A 15309-nucleotide genomic window follows, 5' to 3' on the forward strand; every position below is an offset into this window, starting at 1 on the left:
ATAGGTACTCTTTCTACCATCACTGACCAATTTCCCTTCCCCATCATCTAGTTATTTCACCAACTAAAGATTTATTTGGTGAAATAAGTAACTCTGTTAATACAAAAAATGCCTCTTCTGTGAGAGTTAAGCTTTGTAGACGCTTTAATGTGCATAAACTTAATTAGATCCGCATCTCACCGAGAGCCCAGTCTACAGCGTCCCTGTTATCAGAACTTCAGACTGAGGAGGCTGAAAGGAAGTTTTACATGCTTTCCTGTTATCAGCTTCTCCCAGTAATCACCATTTCGGTAGAGGACCCACTTTAGAGAGATTTGGAGTTTCAGAACTGAGCTTCCCAAGAATTACTTTAATAATAAATGACAAAGGGAACAGGGATAATGCTGTAGACACTGATAATAGCTAACACTTACTGAACGTTTGTTATGTGCCAGGCACATGCTTAAGTGCCTTCTGTGCCTCCTCCCATTTAATCCTCATGATATTCTTGCAGACCAAGTGCCATTTCCCCCCCATTTAATAGATGAGCAAACTTGAAAGAGTATATAACTTGCCCAAAGTCACCCAGCTTTGAAGCCCCACAACTGGCAATTCCATCCAAGTCAGCTTGATTCTAAGACCTGAGCTTTGACCCACGACATGACAGTTTTCCTCCATTACAGGGGGAGGCAAAATTTTTTATGTAAAGAGCCAGATAGTAACTATTTTAGGTTTTGGGGACCACGAGGCAAAATGACGGCTATTCCATAGGGACTTGTATGAAAAGAGAGAAAACTAAGTTTTTACAAATTTTTAATCAGTGAAACTCAAAACTTTATGGATGTTGAAATTTGAATTCCGTGTGCTTTTCATATGTCAAGAAATATTATTATTCTCTTGATTTATTTTCAACCATTCAAGAATGCAAAAGGCATTCTTAGCTTGGAGGCCATACCAAAAAAAGAAAACAAAAACAAAAAACTGAGGAGGGGAGCACGTTGGTTTGATGAATGCTGTTGTAGCTGGGATGTCCTTGGGTTGGCAGCTGTGGATGAGAGCAGAGAGGATGTTTAACCAACGGTTAAGGGGAAACGGTGATCTAAGACTTTGCGTGAGAAAACGAAAACGGTGACGAATGCCAGGAAGGAAATCTCTACCCATGTTGCCAGTCAGCTGGAGCTTCTCTGGCACAGCCACAAAGACTGCCTACCTTTGCCGGGAGTGCTGAGGCTCCCGGTTTGAATTTAGCATCGTGAGAAATTCTTCAGGGAGAGTGAGCAGAATTGTTGAAATTGGATCTCGTCTAGAAAATCTAGCATATGTTTGTTTAGCTGTAGGTTAAGTTTAGATGTTATAATTAGTTTGGCACTCTGCCCACTTTCCTCTCTCTTACTGTAACCCACTTGTCAAGCAGAGGGAGGGGGAAGGAAGAGGAAAGAGCAAAGGAGGACAAAGAAGAGATGGGAGAAATGCTGTACATGTGGCCCAGGTTTTCTTCATCTGTCTTCAGGAACTCTAAGATTTTACCATATTCCCTAGGGAATGTATGGACTACATAGTATTCTGGAAGTCAGCCAACTCTAGCAGAGGCCAAGTGATGGAGAGGAAGGGCACTGCTCAGGGGTTCAGGACACCACCTTATCCCCATCTGGCCCAGCAGCCTTTGGCAGGTAACTCACTTCATTGGATCTCTGTGTTGCCCTCTACAAAGCAAAGGATGAGCTCAGAATTTGGTGATCTTTATGAGCTGGGACCCTTGATTGTATCGTAATTAGGACTAGCAATTGCTTGCCTAGAAAAAATATGACGAACCGAGAGTGTAAATAGTGTGCACGATCACATTTGGTCTTCTAACATCAGGCACACCCTTAAACTCACTTTCCAAGAGATGAGTCTTGAAGTCCCTTGGGGACCCTGCATCAAATTTCAGGAGAGAACATGAAGCTCACACAATGAAGGTTCGATATCAAGTACATTAAATTAGAACACTAGTCAAGACCCAAATGGTAACAGTCGAACCTAGAAGAAGAGGTGAGACAGCATAAAAACAACCTGTAGCCACTAAGGAATTTGCACACATCACCAGCTAACTTACAGATTCTTAAGATATTAGCATTGAAGTTGACATGAAGGACATAGTCCTTACTAGCTGTGTGAACTTCAAGAAGTTATCTAGTATCTCCAAGACTTGGTTTCCCCATTTTAAAAAATGCAGATGATACCTACTGGACAAGGTTGTAAGGCTTAGGTTTATTCATTCACTCACCCATTCAAGGAGCATTTCTCGACTTCCTTCTGTGCACTACACCCTAAGGATGAGAATCTATAATACATGGTCATGTTCTTCAAGAAGCTCACAGATGAAAGGGAGGTGGGAGAACAGTAAGCACATATAAATCAGCATGCCAAGTGGTGTGAACTGGGCACTGGGGGAGCAAATAGTTGGGGTACCCTGCCTGCCTAAATAGGCAATGAGGGTCCCAGAAGAAGTAACATAAGTCCACGCAGGACTGAATATGGACAGATGCGTAGGGATTAGCCAAGGCAGAAGGCTAGAGAGTTCCGGGCAGAGGCAGTAGCACGAACAAAGGACTAGCAGGAAGAAGAATGTGGTATGTTTTGCAAACCACGTGGGCTTCTGTGCTTCTGGAAAGTGTAGTGAGAGAGGAGTATTGGCAACTGAGGTGATTTCTGACACATGGTTAAAAAGTTTCGCCATTTTTATTTAGTCCGTGTCTTAGCTACTTGATCAAGGCTTTCATGAGTGATAAGCATGTTGATCGCATGTACCTTTGAAATGATATGATGGGGGTTAGTGTCTGGGTGGCTTAGTTGGTTGAGGGTCGGACTCTTGATTTCAGCTCAGGTCATGATCTTAGGGTCGTGAGGTCGAGCCCCGCCTTGAGCTCTCTCTCTCTCTCTCCCAAATTAATAAATAATCTTTAAAAAAAGTGAAATGATATGATGGGAATGGTATTTTAGCTCTGCAGTCTTTCTTTCTAAAACCCATGACCCCGATCCGATCTCACTGTAAAAAAGATATAAGACAAGTGGAAGATGAAGGACAAGATATGGAATCTCTGACCAGGAGTCCTCACAACTGTCAAGATCATCAAAAACAAAGGAAGTCGGAAGGAATTGTTATAGATCAAAGAAGTCTACGGAGACCTGGTGACTAAATGTAATATGGTTTCCTGCATGGGACCCTGGAACAGAAAAAAGACACTAGGAAAAATTAGTGAAATCCAAATGAAGGGTAGATTTCAGTTGATAATGATGACTGACCAAGGTTCCTTAGTTGTGACAAATGTCCCACGGTAACGTAAGGTGTTAGTGATAGAGGAAACTGGGTAATGGATATATGGGAACTTTCTGCATTACCTTTGCAACAGATATAAAACCAAAAAATATTCTAAAATAAATACTTAAAAATATATAATATTCCATTTCTTTGACTACTGGTTAAGAAATGTAAAAAGCAAAGAATTTCCTAAGTCATATTGCTATCCCTGAGCACATTTCACAACCTTATCATTATCTGGGAAGAATCTCTACATCTCCTTCCAGTATAATCTGTGCTGAGAAAAAGTGGGTATTTCTGAGATCAGCTCCCATTAAGCTTTATGTGAAGTGTAGGAGTTCAAAGAGAAACAGAGTGAGATAGGAAGGGACACTTGGATTTCAGAATCTCTAGAGCTCTTTCCATTCAACACTTAATTTGATCTGACAGTGTTGCAATCTTTCCTCTGATATCTTGGAATCTGGAAGAAGGCCGATAGAGTTTTGTGCTTTCTGTTATCTTCATAAAGCTCGATCCCATAATTGGGGGGAAGTTCTCTCACAAAATTGAAGAAGAAAAATAATCTGCAATGGGTAAACTAAGGCAGTATGGTGGGAGGCAAGGACCCTGACATGAGAGGGAACAGGCTAGGTTCTAGGCACAGCCCAGGCAAGCAAATGCTCTCCCTCCTTCTCTGTATTATCAAAAGAGGACTTTGGGGCAGTTTATCTTTTTCTTCTAGCTCTGGTATTTTAGGTTTCATTTTCTAGACAGTTGAAAATATTTTCAAGGGCATGGCATCTCTTTTCACAAGACTGAATATTTGCAGAGCCAAGAGGAATTTCTAAACACTGATTTAACACAACTATATCTTGAAAGGCAATTTACTTCCCAAACTAATGAGTTTGGATGGTTCAGCCTAATGGGGCACATTTTTCAAAGAATTAAGCAATCTACTCACCTCTCTTTTGGTTTTGCTTATATCAGCTGGGTTAGTTCTAGGGAAAGTTTCTCTCTCTCTCTCTCTCTCTCTCTCTCCTTTTCCTTTCCAGAGTTTCCTTTTCAAAGTATGCATTTCTTGGAATCCTCCTGCTGCTTGGATGAGGACCAAAGACAATCAGGTCTCCCCTGCTAATCCCTTCCCTTTGGTATGTAGCTACAGGGCTAGTGGAGAGATCAGTCTCTAGACCTGGATTCTTCAAGAAACCAGGAATTTGGCCCTTACTCCCACGAATTTCCAGTGAGACCCTTGGAAGTGACTTTTCTTCTGTGGAAGAAAGCTGTCATGGGTGGAGCATATCCTCTCCATCGTTCCTCCTAGTTAGAGAGACCTGCTTCTCTCTGGAGGATCCTAAGAAAGGACAAGCTTCACTCATTTATTCAACCTATCAGTCATTTCCTTAATCGCTTGTTAATGTCTTTCTTCACACACTCAAATATGTAGAGGCCACTGATTTGGTTAGTTCCCAGATGCCATCAAGAGCTCATTTAAGTAGGAAAAAACAAACAAACAATGAAAAAACTTATCATTTGGTGTAATAAAAATATACATCAAGTGCTAAGGAGTTTATAGGAGGAATAACTAACCCAGTCTGGTCATCAGGGACCACTAAGTCTGGTCCTACTGCAGGGTCTTGGCATTTGCTCTTCCCTTGCTCTGAAACACTCTTCCCCCAAATATACTCGTGGCCTGCTCCACAGCCTGTAACTCCATTTTCTGCTCACAACGATCCCTTCAGCGAAGGTTTCCTTTGCTACTTGCTCTCTCCCTACTGTGCTTTGTTTGTGTTTGGTGGCATTATACTACATATTTAGTTGTTTATTTATCATCTGTCCATTCACTGGATGTAAACTCCAGGAGAGCAGGTGTTTCTGTCCGGTTGACCATAGTATCTATCTCTAGCACCTCGGTCTGTGTTTTAATATTTGTTAAATACTCAATGAATTAATGGATGCTGAGTGATAGCTGAAAGGTATCCGTGGAGGAGGAGGCGGCCACTCTGTTGAACAATTCAAAGCACTGAAGTGGAGTTACCTGGACAGAGGCACAGTAAGAACAGGAATGCTAGAAACAGCACGTGAGCAGAAGCCTGTAGGGATGGGGGAGCTTGGATTTTTCCCCAAACACCAAAGGCACTGGTATTGCTGTAGTGGAGGGTGGGATGGCGATGGGAGTTGTTAAAAGATAAACTGAGGCACATGAAAACTTTCAAGGGTCTCTTTGAGCATACATTGATTTGAGTTGGGCAGTGGCACACCAAGGGTAGTTGGGAGCCCTCCACCACCAGGAGCTTAAGGTTAGGTTTTCACAGAGATGTGGAAACAAAGCAAGGAAATGATTTGATTGGTGATAGCTGAAGCTGTTGACTTCTTTGGGAAAGCCTGGTTGGTTGTCTGTGATGATTGTTTTCAAGCTTCATTTTCTTGAATTTGAATGCATTGAGCCTGGCTTAGGTTTTGGTTTGCTCGTGGGCCACCAAGGTGTTACAGCCACCCTAGCTTCATGGCCTCCTTGTTTCATTACTTAACAGAAGAGTCTGCCATGAGGCTGGAGATGCCGCAGGCTCCATCACGCATGACTGTGCGTACCCAGTAAGGAAAGGGGTTCCTGGGGAATGAGGATGAGGAGCCTTCGAAAGAACCCAGTCAGGCGAGAAGTAGAACTCATTCATCTTCCCAAACCTTCTTACGGCTTTTTCTTCAAATCCTTAACCATTGCACCCCCCTTCTGTTGTCATCATCTACACTGTGGCCTTCCAAACATTTTTGACTATGACTCACAGTCAGAAGTAGATTAAACTTGAAGTCCCAGTTCATAGATAAAGTGATACATGATAGATAGATAGATAGATAGATAGATAGATAGATAGATAGATAGATATTTAATCCTTACTACATGCAATGCACTTTCTATTCTATTCTATAATTATTTCGTCCCATTTCATTCCCTTCTATTCCAATTCATTTTTAAAAGGGTTGGTTGTACTCACGAAACTGATTTCTCCACCCACTGTTTTCAAATACACTTGTTGCTGGATCATGATGTAAATATCTTTTTCACTGAAGATTGCATTTTTAAAAGTCTGAACAATGCTGAACAAGCCAAGGCCCAGGCCCAGACATTTCTGCATCAGAGAGCACACCCCAGGCAAATGGCCTTTGACTCTGAGATCACTCGGATCCCATGCTGGGGGACTTCTGTGATGAAGAGCCGGGAGGCTAGCTAATGGCCCTTGCCCTCAGCAGCAAGGGCTCCAGGATTGGGCTGCCTTCTGATAGTGTCGTTCTGAGCCAGTAGCAGTTGCCTTTCAAAGCACAGTGGTATTAAATGATTTCTTAAAATGACCTGATTCCAGGCAGGAAGCCCCAGGGGATGTGTGTGATTTTTTTTTTGGTGTGAGTGTGAAGATCATCATTGTTGATATCTGTCGTCCTAGCAAAAGGCATTTAGCAGACTTGCATTTGTCTGGTGTGGTTGAAGCCTGCCTGGTTTATGGGTTGTTGATTATAACTTGCAGGAGGGAAGATGGATTTTTGACATAAATCCTGGCCTAAAGCAACCTTCCAGGTCACCTTTAGTGAGGGAGAAGGCAGTGCCTTGATGGGGAAGAGCATAGTGTTATGTGTTTGAAGACCTGGAAGTAAGTGGAAAACCATCTCCTTGTATGGCCTCGGGCAAGGCATTGAACCTCTTTAGACCCAAAATCTTGACAAATAAAACAGGTGTAACCATACCCTTTCTTGACTTGACAGCGGCTTTTTAGGGATAAAAACAAGAGTGTATGTAGAAGTGCTTTACAACGTCTCAAACTCTTATTGCAGCAATGACAGTTTCTATTGAATACAAACGATGATAATTAATCAGTGCTTTCTAAACAATAATAAAACTACCATCTTAGAAGACAAGGGAACTGAGGCCCCTAGTCAAATGAAACAGAGCAATAAATGATGAAACCAGAATTGAAACCCAAGTCATTCTGGTTTTCAAGTCCTTGCTCTGAAGAATTATGTTGTAGAGTAGGCATTTCAGAGAGCACAGGAGCTCCAAGGCCGTGTGCTCCTTGACCAGGAGGCTGGTGCTGAGAGCATGCTCAGTCTGTGTTCGTTGAAAATAAATATCCTCTCTCGTCCTTCTTCCCAAAAAATTTTGGGACTCTTAATATATTGGGATTTTTTTTTTGGATAGAAAATTACTCTGTCACCCCGATAGCTCACTGTCGCATTTGGAGTAGCAAAAAAAAAAAAAAAAAAAAAAAAAAAAAACCAAGCTGGGCTGGATTCAGGAATAAAATTTGTTCAGGTTGAAAAACATGTAATTAACCAAATGCCTGTTTTGTTCATTTTCAAATATGGGCACCAACGAGGCACAAATGCTATTGGGAAGTCCTACAGAAAAGGCTCACACTATAATTGCTCCAGGGAAGCTAAAATGGACTTGAAGGCTGAGATTGGTGTCCAGCTTGGCTGAGTCATGTCTGACTCCATTCGGGACAAGCTCATGTGGAGTTTCTTGCCTTTTCTGCGATTTGGCCCAAGAAAGGCAGAGATCATAGCTTCCGAACCCAGAGTTGGTCCTGTATTTATTATGCACAGCCTGGAAAGTCACCACTGGAGTCTTCCAGGGCTGCCATTAGGAAGTACGACAGACTGAAGGGCAGAAATAGATTTTCTTATGATTTTAGACCAAGATCAAGGTGTCTGCAGGTTTTTTTTTTCTTTTTTTAATACCTTTCTTCTTGACTTGCAGGTGGCCGTTTTCTCTCTGTGTCTTCACATAGTTTTACCTCTGTGTGTGTCTGTGTCCAAATCTCCTCCTCTTACGAGGACATGGGCCCACACTACTGACCTCATTTAACCCTTGTCATTTCTACAAAGACCCTATCTCCAAAACCAGCCACATTCTGAGGTATGACATATGAATTTAGAGGGGACACAGTTCAGCTTATAACAAAGTGGGAAACAAATAAAACAAAAATGATAACACTTGGGTCTACAAGTGACATTTCTGAACTGTAATAAAATCTTGGGTCCTAGAAGTGAAAGGGAGACAAACAAAATTCTTTAGTTTTGTGTATTTTTTACTTTGAACTATGAAATGTATTTTAATTCCTTTTCAAGCCTCTGTTGTTAAACTAAAACTGTCTCTTTCACATTTAAGAATAGCAGGTTATTTCCCAAGGAAAGTGATTATAACCACTCAATAGACATACGTGTACTTCCTCACAGGAGCCATGGATAAGAGAAATATTTCTCTATCAAAGGGAAAACTTTTATGCTAAGCAAAATAAGTCAATCAGAGAAAGACAATTATCATGGTTTCATTCATATGTGAAATATACTAAATAGCACAGAGGATCATAGGGGAAGGGAGGGAAAACTGAATGGGAATAAATCAGAGGGAGACAAACCATGAGAGACTCTTGACTCTAGGAAACAAACTTAGGGTTGCTGGAGGGGAGGCGGGTGGGGGGACAGGGTAACTTGGTGATGGGCATTAAGAGGGCATGTGATGTGATGAGCACTGGGTGTTACATGCAATTGATAAATTATTGAACTCTACACCTGACACTGATGATGTACTATATGTTGGCTAATTGAATTTAAATTTAAAAAAAAAAGAAAGGAAAACTACCAGACGTTAGATTGATTTTGTGTTCTAGGGCCTGCCAGGTGGAGAGTCGAAGGCAAGACTTTGTGGTGGTTTTTGGTGGAGCTTGTGCTTGCGGGTAGGACCTCTACCCAAACTGGTGTGAAACCCACAACTGTCTAGACCTTATTGCCTGAGAACCCTCTGTGGACTTGTCATCTGAACATTCTTACACTGGTTTTTGCTGTTTCACACGGCCTGCGTACTTGGTCCCCAGATAGTTTCCACTTTTCTTTTTTTCCTCCCTCTTTCTTTATTCAGGTGTATTAAGATATATTTCACATATGGTAAAATTCAACCCTTGTTTTAGGTGTATAATTAGAAGAGTTTTGAAAGATGTATGTATTATGGAACTTGTACCACAATTGAGATACAGATTATTTCTGCTCAACCCCCAAAAGATCTCTACTACTCCTTTGCATTCTTTCTTAAATGTTTAATCTAGATTTCAAAAATGAAAGCATTAGGGTCAATTGGTAAGGACATAACTTGGAATTCAATTTTTTTAAATAGATACAAGACTATTCAAATGATCGAATTCTTCTTTAGTAAGCTTTGGTTGTTTGTGTCTTTCAAGGAATGTGTCCATTTATCCTCAGGTTTATTGGCATGCAGTTGTTTAAAATACTCTTTCCTATCCTTTTCATGTTTAGTGGTGCTGTAACGATATTCCCTCTTTCACTTCTGCCATTGGTCATTTATGTCTTCTCTTTCCTTTACTTAATCCGTCTGGCTAGTGGCTTATCGGTTTTGTTTGATAAAGTCTGCACTGAGCAAATAAGAGGATACATGTGTGAGCAGATGTGACAGTTTTTAACAGTTTGCCTTGTAATCCCAGGATGCTCTTCAAATACACTGTTACTGCAGTGTGAAGGAACGCTAGTAAGAAATTTGATTTCAAAGATGAACCACCAGCCATGACAATGATGATGCTTATAAATTTTATAAAAATAAATAAGACTTTGTGTTTAGTATATTTAGTCCTTGTGGTTAGTGGCTTAACAGATTATACCATAACTACTTTAATTTGATGTTGTAAATACAAAAATGAGACGGTAAGTACCCCAAACTTAACATTAAGCACAAAAACTACCTAAATGCTATATTAGCCTTCGCTCATGATTATCATTGTGACATGAGGGACACAAGCAGGGAGCATGCCCTGGGTGGGGGACATACCAGTGGTATTGCTCTACCACCAGGTAACATCCTATTCAGGCATCAGGGTAGAAAGTAGCAAGTGAATTGAAAACCAGGCGCTGGTCCACAGTCTGTCCCCTGAAGCTGTGTGGCCACATGTGTTTTGAAAATCAGAATTTTCATAAGGCAGGAAGGAGTGTGTGTTCTCCTTTGTCACACCGTCAGCAGGGTCTGGGGCAGCATCGCATAATCAAACACACTGGGAAACCAATGACCATAAATTACCTCTAGGAGTTTGCTGCCAAATGCGTTCCTCCACAATGCTATTTTTCAAAGACTTTTTGGATTTCGAGACTGTAGATAAAAAAGAACTATAACATACATGGTCAAATTTGGCCATGAAAAATATCCTAGATCTCCCATAAAATATGGTATATCGGTTTTGTGTAGAGTTTCCCATTTTTTTCCTGCTAAGTCTAATATAGCCAATTGTTCCTCCAGGGTAGAACAGATTGCTGTTGCTTAGTTGAACACCAGATGAAGTAATTGGCTTGCATTTAGGGGTCCATGTTGAATGAAAATTATGCTTTCTCTCTATTTTTTTGGCCAAGCGTGTATAGTTGAATTTGGCCAGATTAAATCAGTGTACGTTTGATACAACTGCACCATGGAATACTTGCTTGAACAGTTTTACATGAGCCGACAGGAATAGACAGGAATAAAAATAAACACCAGTGCCAAACTATAGCCTTCCGAATCAGCGACACATTTATAAGAAGTTAAAATATATGCACAGAGATGGCAGAAGATGATGTATTCTGAGGTCTGCGCAAAACAATTTAACGTGGCAACACAAGTTAATGAATTGGTGGTAGCCAATGTGTTAACACCTCTCAGTGTGAGGCTTTGTACTGCAGTTTTTAAAATAATTCAAATATATTTTAAAGATGAAGTCTGTATCAAGTCCTAGCGCTCTACATAATACAGTTTGGTTGTCTCCATAGTTTATTTAGATGTAGACAACAAGGCAGCAATTACAATAAAAATAAAAAATAACGCATTCATCATAATTAACGTTTTTTGAGTCCTTACTATGTGTCCAGCACTGTTCTATGTACTTAAGATATTAACTCCTTTCACTTTGACTTATTCTTTCAGTAAATATGTATTGAGCATTTGCCTTGTATTAGGCATTGGTTTAGATCAGTGATACTCAACTGGGAGAGATTTTGCTTTCTGGGGGGTGGATATTTGGCAATATTTGGAAACATTTTGCTTGCTGTAACTGGGGAAGGGCAGCTGATGGGCAGAGGCCAGGGATGCGGCTAAACCCTCAACAAAACACAGGGCAGGCCTCTGTGATAAAGGATTATCCTGCCCGAAACGTCAGGAGTGCTGAGCAGCCCTGTTCTGGGTGACAGAGGTATAACAGTGGACAAAATAGATAAAATTTCTACCTTCGTGAAACTCATTTTAGTGAGGAGAAACAAATCATTTAAAAAGTAAATATTTGTCAATTATATTAGAAGGCAATGGAGGTTTTATACTATGGAGGGGGAAAAAAACGGGGAAGAAGGGTGAGAAATGCATGTGTGTGCTTGCCTGGAGGGTTGGTGGTTGGAAACTCAAACAGAATGTTCAAGGAAGGCCTAGCTTAAGAGGTGACTTTGGAGAAAGCCTTGAAGGAGTGGGGGGCATGCATGTGGATACCCAGGGAAAGAGCTGATTCCAGGTAGAGGGAAAAGCAACAGGAAAGGATGGACCTAGGCAAGAGCATGAATGGCTTTTTCAAGGAATATTAAGAAGACCATTATGACCTGATGAGTGTGTGGGAGGTGACACAAAGTTAGAGGGAGATGAGGGAGGGACAGTGTGTAGTGTTTATAGACCAGTGTAAAGATTTGAGTTTATTCTGTGTGAGAGAGGAAAGCCATTGCAGGGTTTGGGGCTGAGAAGTATCCTGAGCTGATTTATGTTTTTAAAGGATTCTGCTGGTCACTGCTTTGAGAATTGACCATTGAGGGCCAAGGATGGAAACAAGGAGACCATTAAGTAGTCATGGCAACAATCCAGTGAGAGATTACAGTGACTTGAACAGAGTTCCAGCAGGTAAATGTGAGAGGTGGTTGGATTCTGGACAGTTTTCAAGATTGAGGTGACAGAATTTTGTCAAGGCATATAGGGTGGGGGGAAAGATTCCAGAAGGTTTATTTTTTAATTAAAAAAAAATTTTTTTTTGTTGGCTTGTTTTTAGACTAAGCCCCTTGAAAAATGGAATTACCATTTATTGAAATGGAGAAGGCTGGTAAGGGTAGTTTGGAGATGAAAACCAGAATCATTATGTTTAATTTGGGTGTGTTTGGATCTGTTTAATTTGAGATATCTAATTCAAACATCCAAGTATGCTGTCTCAACACTTATGATCACTCTGGAAAATAGGATCCCTATTAGCCCCATCTTGCAGATGAGGAACCAGGAAAAAAGAGGTTATTCAACTTGTCTAAAATCACCCAGCTCGATTATGACAATAGAAAGTGACATCTTGCTAAAAGAACTCATCAGCCCCTCTCCTGGGATGGCATCTCCTGATATGTTTCTATGGATGACCTTGACCAGCTCTGAGAGAGAGCAATTCTCTGCACGGAGGTGATGTCTTGATAGATCATCTTCTGCAGTTGGTACCTGGCATCAAGTTGCCATCTCAGCCAACTTTTCTTTGATCATTGGACTAAAGCCAGCCATAATGTAAAACCTAAAGAAAAGAAGATTCTTCACTTGCAGGCAGGCAGCTTAGGAAATGATGACTTATTGAGCATCTCCATTCAAAAGACCACTGACCCGAGGGTCCCATGAACAGACCTGCAAACCACAGCCAACATCACTCACTACACATGGTGTCCTGGGACTCAAACTTAACTTTTCCAAGTGTGAGAAAGATGTGAGAGCATGATTTCTATGATATGTCCATGTGTCCCAGTGGCTTTTTCACCCCAAGGGTTAGGCTTGTACCCCATCAGCCCAGTGAAGAGGTCCACTCTCCACCGCTTCAGTGGCTGGAGAGTCTGTATAGTTTGCTACATTTTTGTTTATTGTCCATTCCCCACTTTAGAGAGGAAGTTTCCTGAGGGCAGAGGTTTGTCTGTTCTGTTCATTGTTCAGGACAATGCCTGGCATAGAGCAGATGCTCACTGAATATCTTTTGAATGAGGAAATGACTAATCCTCGCATTAATTATCCCTAGGAGGTTGACTCTCTCTCTCATCATATATATATGATATATTTAATATACTAGCAGTAGCAGAGCGTAATAATGAAGTCTTCCTGAGTTCAATGCCCCTCTTTGCTGTTTGAACTCTCAGCATCAGAGGTCCATCTGTAAGTGGGAGATGATGATAATGATGATAATAATATGCCTACATTGTAGAGTTGCTGTGCCGATGAAATGAATTAATACAAATACAGGGCTTAGAGTAGTGTAGCAAATGCTGTTATAAATATTAGATAATATTAATCTATTTTGTTCTTTAACTTGGAAAGGTGTAACATGTATACACCTTACTCCCATCTTCCACCTCCCCCACAGTCTAAGTATTTTGCATTTTCCAAGAGTATCCAAACTTCAGCAAGGATTTGTTTACATGTATATTTAGCTAATTTGTGTGTGTGTGTGTGTGTGTGTGTGTGTGTGTGTGTGTGTGTGTGTGTGAAATTACCCATTATGTAAATGGCTTTGGTTTAGTAAGCAGAATATGCTGGGATATGGTTAATGCAAAATTGTTCAGTGCAACTTGGAAAACAGAAGAATCATAAAAGAATCCTCCAGAGAGACAGTCTGATGAAGGTGTAGCCAATACATTTGCAAGTTTTTATTTTTAAGTAATAACCAGTCGCTAATGCAGTAATGGCTCAGAGAAGAACATTGATTTATCCACGGCGAGGTGGGTTGTGTTTCCCTGCTACATTGCCAGCTGTCGTTTTTGATATTAAGCTGCATTGCTTCAATCCAATATCTGTCAATCCAGCTTTCAAAGAAGAAGCTTCGAACAGTGTGGAGGCTTTGTTATTTTCATGGATGGGTAATGGAAGTATTTTTGTGCTTTGTCTGGTAGGAGCCATTTACTTTTTAGCTGAGCTGGAATCTAGCTTGTTATGATGCCCTGTGCACTCAGATTCCTTAGCAAAATGGTAAGGCTCTTAAATTCTTTCTGAGAAGGCTCTTGGAGTTGGCCGTTGTTTCAGGTGCCCTCTGATGCCTCAGGCAGAACTCTACTTTGTTTTGTTTTGTTTTTAATTATTTTATTTATTTATTTATTTATTTATTTATTCGACAGAGATAGAGACAGCCAGCGAGAGAGGGAACACAAGCAGGGGGAGTGGGAGAGGAAAAAGCAGGCTCATAGCAGAAGAGCCTGATGTGGGGCTCGATCCCACAACGCCGGGATCACGCCCTGAGCCGAAGGCAGACGCTCAACCGCTGTGCCACCCAGGCGCCCCCAGAACTCTACTTTGATCTATGCATATCTCCCTCTTGTCTGGAAGTCCCGTTCCCCGTGTTGAGGGGGAAGAGCATTATTCAGTATAAGTAGATCATAGTGGAACAAATCCTTGAAGAAACTGTTTTAAAAAAAGCATCTAAAAGGTAAAATGAAAAACAAAATCTTCCTATTGAGCTTTCCCTAGTATCCTCTCTTCCCAAAAACCAAAACAAAAGAACTTAGCTGGATATACAGATATCAAAGGAGATTATTAGTTAAGCCTAAGTGGAAAATTCTTCAACTCCTTCATTCACTCCTTCATTCAACATGATTTATCGTGGGTCCGCGATATGTGGGGTATTTTGCTAGGTGGCAGAGGCACGAGGTGAGTACAGTACAATTATTAGCAAGATGAAAAACACTTTTTTCCTTATTTTCCTTATGAAAGCTGAGATTTCAAGGAAAATTTACCTAAAGAAGCCTCATGTCTCTATTTCACAAACCCACATTAAGCACTTGCTGTGTACAAGGAATGGTGCTACGCACTGAGAGTATATGAATGGGATCCTTGAGTCTTAATGAGGAGAAACATAATGTACGGATTCAAAGCTCTCCTCCAAAGGGTTCCTAATCTGTGGTAGACAGAATTCTAAGATGCCTCCTTCCCCAGATGTCCAGCCCTAATCCCCAGGAATGTGAATGTGTTGAGACATCGCATTCATGATTATGTTACATTTCATGTCAGAAAGGATTTTCCAGGTGTAATTAAGGTTACTAATCAGTTGACA

The 15309-nt window shown here is 40.9% G+C and overlaps 1 protein-coding gene across 16 annotated transcripts in view; it reads left to right on the forward strand.

Annotated features, from left to right (window-relative positions):
* The window catches only part of LRATD2 (LRAT domain containing 2), a 338474-nt gene that overhangs the window by 70831 nt on the left and 252334 nt on the right, over positions 1-15309 (forward strand). The gene's annotated exons all lie outside the window — the stretch shown is intronic.

The sequence above is a fragment of the Ursus americanus genome, chromosome 9 (assembly GCF_024610735.1).
Source record: "Ursus americanus isolate L20-20 chromosome 9, mUrsAme1.1.p, whole genome shotgun sequence".
NCBI classification, from domain to species: Eukaryota; Metazoa; Chordata; class Mammalia; order Carnivora; family Ursidae; genus Ursus; species Ursus americanus.